General features: G+C 47.3%; 1 protein-coding gene across 47 annotated transcripts in view; it reads right to left on the bottom strand.

Moving 5' to 3' along the window:
• SORBS1 (sorbin and SH3 domain containing 1) overlaps window positions 1-6,632 on the bottom strand; it is a 253,867-nt gene that overhangs the window by 116,531 nt on the left and 130,704 nt on the right. The gene's annotated exons all lie outside the window — the stretch shown is intronic.

The following is a 6,632-nucleotide window of genomic DNA, read 5'->3' as shown; positions in this document are numbered from 1 at the left end:
CCGTCTCAGCCTCCTGAGTAGCTGGGATTACAGGCACGCACCACCATGCCCAGCTAATTTTTTGTAGTTTTTAGTAGAGACGGGGTTTCACCATGTTGACCAGGATGGTCTTGATCTCTTGACCTTGTGATCCACCCGCCTCGGCCTCCCAAAGTGCTGGGATTACAGGCTTGAGCCACCGCGCCCAGCCAGACAGCTGTATTTCTGACATCTTATCATCCTTCATCTATTACCTCATCTTCTGAAGCTGGAAGGTTGGTAGCAGCCTGGGGCCATTTGTGCCTGCATGCAGCAGTATGAAATTTTGCACACATAATCATCCATTATTAACTCCTGATTGAAGAGAGTGTCAAAATGCTTCTTTCAACAAACGTTACCTTAGAGCTCCCAAGGTTGGGAGAGTGCCTTGGAAAGTTGGATCCTAGAGAGCTTTTGCAGTCCCGAGAGACCTACCCTTTCCACAAGAAGCATAATTTACTTGGCCTTATCTTTTCCTCCAGCTGTTCTTTATTTGCAATCTTTTCTGGCCTGTGGCTGTAGCCTCCTGATATTTTATTTTATCTCAATCTATGCTCATTTCATTTTGACCTATTCTAAAGTCTTCTGCTGATCAGTTCTTCTTGGGATCTTAGGATAATTTTCATTGAGTCATCTTGATGTGTTCTCATGAGAGTATTCAAGAGGTAGATGACAGGTGTTATAGTAAGTCTAAGGGTGTTCCAAATCTTATTTGTGTTTATTTTGCATTCATGCTGCACAGTAGAGAATTTAACTTTATCCAAAAAGAGGTCTGGCCTTTGCCCTCAGGTTCTGGGATGTAATCCCTGGGCTCTTGGAAAGTCATGCCTGATAGGAGTGACTTTGTTTATCTGGGGCTTTGAGTCCATCAGTTATGTGACTTGGGATGGGGGCTTTGAGCCAGCAGGAGCTTAACAGATTAGGAAGTTGGCCTGGAGACTGCGATGCCTATGTAACGGAGCCACGGTAAAAACGCTGAACACAAAGGCTCGGGTACACTTCCTGATTGACGATGCTCTGAGAACACTGTCACACATCAGTGCTGGGAAATAACATGTCCTGCCTCTATGCAGTGAGGGCAACAGAAACTCCGCATTTGGTACCTCTCCCAGACTCCACCCTATATGCATCTTCTCTGTATCCTTTCCCTGTAATAAACCATAATGCTGCGTGTAGCAGCTTTCAATAAGTTACGTGAGTCCCTCTAGCGTTTTACCAAACCTGAGAGTGGTTTTGGGAATCCCCTGAACTTGCACTTGGTGTCAGAAGAAAGGGTGAACTCTTGTGAGGACTTCTCCCTCCAACTTCTCAGCTGGCCCTAATTCTCACACATGTACTCATCAAAAAGACTCTCATTTAATGAAAGTATGGGGTACCTTTAACTGCTTCAATGGTAACCTTCTTATGGTACCTTTTTGCTATTGCCGTTTCTGGAGAGCAAATGTGAGGGTCAAACCAGAGGAAATAATTTGACCGCAGGTCTAAGACTCTTTACGTCCAAAGCTAACTCTGCACTCAAGAATCAGGCAATAAGGACTGGAGCCAACTGGTGCAGAATTAACAAAATATAAGGGTTTAACTGACCTTGGCATCTGATTCAGAACACAGGAATTGATGTATCAAGCCACAAGATCTTTAGACTATACCAGACAAGAAGCTTTGTATCACACCCACCACCAGCTCAGGCTCCCTGTCTGGAGTGAAAACATCCTGATCTGGGACATGATCAAGTCACTTTTAAACCAACATGGCCAACGCTCAGGCCTGGTGTGGCAATGAGGTCAGCAGGCAGGGATAAGGTGATGAGGCTTCTTCGAGGGGAAGGGAGTCAGTACTAAGATTACTGCCATTCCTTTCAGATTGTTCTGATCCAAAAACCAAGGTCCACAATCAGAGATGAGGCGGCTGATCAGGAAGCTGTGGTCAGGGATCTTGAGTTAAGCCACCACTTGAACGGAGGAGTCTGGAGAATGAGTGTTAACTGGGCAGTTTCAAGGGCTCTATCTGTCACTCCACCCCCGAGAATGTCTCCATTCTGTCAAAGTTCATGTGGATGCAGATGGCTTCCAAATCCATGCCCTGGACTCCAAATTTCCAAATTCCCATTAGAAACATTTTCCTAGAAGTCATTCCCTTGCCAAGAAACTCAACATGTCAAAAAATGGAATTCAACATTCTTTTCATCACTCTTCACAAATCCCCCCCATCTCCGTGAGTGACACGATTACTCTCCTAGCCAACCAGGGAAGACATCTCCTGGAGTCTTGCCTCTCTGTGGTCCTTAAATACACCACGAGGAGCCCTGGTCATTTCATTCTCCAAAAGACACTTTTACCCTCAGCCTCTTCTCTTCATTCCCTTTGCCACCATGCTAGGATCAGGCCCTCATGGCTTCAAACTGAAATTATGCTTAACAAGCCTCTTGACCTGCAGGAACTAGAATGGTTATCCTTAAAGGGTACTTACTTTGGGCCTGTGCTAAATGCTTGACATGAAAGGGTTCATTTAACCTCCCAAAGTGCTAGAATTATAGCTCACACCTGTAATCCCAGCACTTTGGGAGGCAGAGGCAGGTGGATCATGAGGTCATGAGGTCAAGAGTTCGAGACCAGCCTGACCCACACAGTGAAACTCTGTCTCTACTAAATATACAAAAAAAAAAAAAAAAATTAGCTGGGCATGGTGGCAGGCACCTGTAGTCCCAGTCATGTAGGGGCTGGAGCTTCCAGCCCAGGCAAATAGTCAGCAACCTGGACACCTATAGGCATTGAAGAAGGTGGCAAATGAGGAGCAAGTCAGAGAGAAAGCAGACAGAGCAGCTGGGGGACAAAGGCTGTCCCTAGAGAGAAGGGAGGGTGCCAGATGCCATCTAACATTAGCTGTCTGCAAAGGCATTGAGAGTAGGAAGCAATCCTTGGCAAGAGCCATCCACTGCCTCACCCTTAGGCTCCCCATCCAGACTAGGCATGGCTGTCTGCAAATACTGCTGAAAACTGTTTTTATGAAGCCAGGGAAGGCCCAGGAGCTCCCAGGCCCCAAGACAGGACAATAGACTGGTATGGGCCAGCAAGTTGTCATCCTGAGGTTCAAGTGGACACTGCCAGAGTCAAGAACCAGCAGGATGCTAGCCAATGGGTAGCATGGTAAGGGGACAAGATTCCCATTCCTCAACTGTCTACACTCACATCCTCACTTCTTGTTTTTCTTTTTGAAAAAGCATCTTGCTCTGTCTTCCAGGCTGGAGTGCAGTGGCATGATCTTACTTCAAGTGATTCTCCTGCCTAAGCCTCCCGAGTAGCTGGGATTACAGGTGTGCATCGCCATGCTTAGCTGATTTTTGTATTTTTAGTAAAGACGCGGTTTCATCATGTTGGCCAGGCTGGTCTCGAAACTCTGGTCTCAAGTGATCCGCCCACCTCGGCCTCCCAAAATGCTGGGATTATAGGCATGAGCCACCATGCCTGGCCCACTCACATCCTCTTTTAAGCCCACTCCCGAGCATTAGCTCATTCTAGCCTGCTTTGTACCCTTAATGAGCATGTGGGGTTTTTTCTGTTTCCTCTTCTCAACCCAGCTTGTTCCTTTTCATCCAAACCGCCCTGCTGTACCATCTTAAATTTATCCCCAATCAAAGGGATTCCATGTGTGTCGGGCTAATTTCCAAACTTCCTAAGGTCAAGAGCATTCTGGACCTAGAAAGGCTTGGAAAGCATCTGACCCAAGACCCTCATACTTGATATAGGCTCAAAGTCACTAGGACTTACCCATAGCCCAAAAGCAAGGTGGCTGACTGCAAGTCCACACCTGACTCATGCTGCAATAACGTACTGCCTTTTGCCCTCACCTAATGCACCTAGAATTGTTCTATTTTCCTCCTTTCTCATCACAATCCCAAGTAACTCGCTTAGCACCTGGCATACAGATAATGCTGAATGAATGCATGCTCATTTGGATTTGATGATCTCAATTCACAAAGATGAACTTACTGTAAGGTGTGAATGACTGATAGCTATCCCTTAATTCTTCCGAGTACAGTATTTGCATTTTAAAACAATGTGGTTATGGTTTGGTGAAACAGATTTGGTAAAGTTTCTTTTCACCTAATTAGTTGGTAGAAATTTGTAAGACACAAACATATTTTGGGATAAGACAGTGTTTCCAACAGTGCCTCAAATCCATATACAGGGCAGGGCTTGGTGGTTCACACCTGTAATCCCAGCACTTTGCAAGGCCGAGACAGGTGAATCACTCGAGCCTACGAGTTCAAGACCAGCCTGGGGAACATGGCAAAACTCTGTCTCTACAAAAAATACAAAAACTAGCCAAGTGTGGTGACGTGCACCTCAGTACTTGGGAGGCTGAGGTGGGAGGACAGATTGAGCCCAGGAGGTCAAAGCTGCAGTGGGCCATGATTGCATCGCTGTACTCCAGCCTGGGCAAGAGACTGAGATCGTGTCAAAAAAAAAAAAAAAAAAAAAATTAAAAAAAATTCCACATGGTACTAGGAGGCACTGGTACAGGCGTGCACTTGGTGGACATATTTGTGTTCTACGTCAATGCCATGCTGTAACCACTAGAGGGAGCTCCAGGCTCCCTCTCCATTTGCGATCAGAGGATGGGACAGGCGGTTTGTAAGGTCATTTGACTGGGCCAAGGGACTGCACATAAGGCCTTTCTCTTTGCATCATCCTTTAGGGACTCTCTCTTTTTCTCCAAACACTCTCTAGCTTGGGAGCTGGGTCTTCCCAGTTAGGCTTGGAGAGGCTGGATGAAGTTAGCCCTAGAATAAAACTTTGCCTTCTCTCCTCACCCCCACCTTTCTAAGAGCAGAAAAGCAAATTGCAGCGGGTCAGAAGTCAGGGCTGGGCTCAGGAATACAGGACCAAGAAGCTACTCTGTCGACTTTTAAGGCTGTGGGCTGCTCGGGCCTCCCTCAGACTAAGGATGAAGAAGCCCTCACAGGGACCAACATCACTAGAAAGGGGTTTGTGCTCAAACCCTAGCCTGGCCTCATCCGCCAGCAGGTTGTCCCAACACCTGTTATGGGCGGCTGGACAGGATGAAAGTCAGTTTCCAGGATGCTAGATCTGGCCATTTCCATCCTACACATCATGTCTATCTTATCACAACACACCACTCCTGCACTAGAGGGGTTTGTGCACCCTACTGCCCTTCCTCTCTGGTCCCAAGGGAGTGGTCCTTCCCTCCATTCAACTGCTCCCTCCATGTCCTTCAAGAAAGCAAGCTCACACCCCTACAGCAGCAGCTCTCAGATACAGTCCTTGCACTAGCAGCATCAGCACAACCTAAGAACCTATCAGATATGCAAAACTTCAGACCCTACCTCAGACCTGCAAGTGGGAATCCTACATTTGAAAACTCCGGGCTGGGGCCCAGCAACCTATCCTTTTACTCCAAGTGATTCTGATGCAGCTAAGGTGTGGAAGACACTGCCCTACAGAGTGGAGAGGCGCTGTCTTACCCTAAACTAACTGTGCCTGATCTCAAAGTCAGCATTTGCCAACTCCCAGAATACTTGGGCCATGGAAAGTCATCTCTGGCGAAGCCAAAATAATCTGACCATAATCAAATAGCAGCTAACATCTAACAGTCTAGTCCATACCACCAGGAATGATACACAGTGCTTCATACACTTCTTTCTCAAAATGATCCTACGAGGCAGATGCAGTTACCAATCCCATTCTACAGTTCATTAGGGTTGGCAGGGTGTACACAGAGATCTATTAGGTTCTGAAGTCCCAGTTCTTTTTTTTTATTTTTTTTTTTTTTTTTTTTTGAGACAGAGTCTCTGTCACCAGGCTGGAATGCAATGGCGCAATCTCGGCTCACTGCAACCTCCACCTCCTGGGTTCAAGCGATTCTTCTGCCTCAGCCTCCCAAGTAGCTGGAAATACAGACACGCGCCACCACACTCAGCTAATGTTTGTATTTTTAGTAGAGATGGGGTTTCACCATGTTGGCCAGGCTGGTCTTGAACTCCTGAGTTCAGATAATCTGCCAGCCTCAGCCTCCCAAAGTGCTGGGATTACAGGCATGAGCCACTGCGCCTGGCCCTGAAGTCCCAGTTCTAAGCCTCAATACCTCAGGTTTCTCAAGTGATGGATTAAGGTGGGGAGATGGGCTTCATGTGGCTTCTTCGATCTTCCTTTGCTCCTAGTTTACACTGGGCCTTGAAACTACTTCTCCTGATCTTGCTCCCCTAGCTGGCTGGTGGCCATCCCAGGCCTGAGCCCTGCCCACCTCTGCTTTCCCAGGAGCAAGCAAGGTCAACCACACTTCTCAGTCTCCCCTGGCTGCACCTCCAGCCCAGCCCTGCCTGGACAGGCCACAGCGAACCTCTAGGATTCAGGGATGAGCTCTGAGAAGCCCAACCTCTAGCTCATCTCACCGTTTACCCCCCATGCCCTAAGTCATTTCCATCTGCATGAGTACTGTCTGCAGAGCACTGGCTCTTGACACAGGATGACCTGCTCAGTCAAAGCTAACATAAAGTGGTGGTCTTTTCTGTGCCTTCATCTGCAGCATGTGACTGTTAGTTTGGGGTTTTGACCACTATCCATCAAAAGGAGCTGACTATCCCAGGGAACCCTGAG

This window comes from Sapajus apella, unplaced genomic scaffold (genome assembly GCF_009761245.1).
Source record: "Sapajus apella isolate SASKATOON/1434 unplaced genomic scaffold, GSC_monkey_1.0 scaffold58, whole genome shotgun sequence".
Lineage (NCBI taxonomy): Eukaryota > Metazoa > Chordata > Mammalia > Primates > Cebidae > Sapajus > Sapajus apella.
The sequence above is the reverse complement of the archived record's forward strand: the minus strand, read 5'-3'. Positions and strand labels throughout refer to the sequence as shown.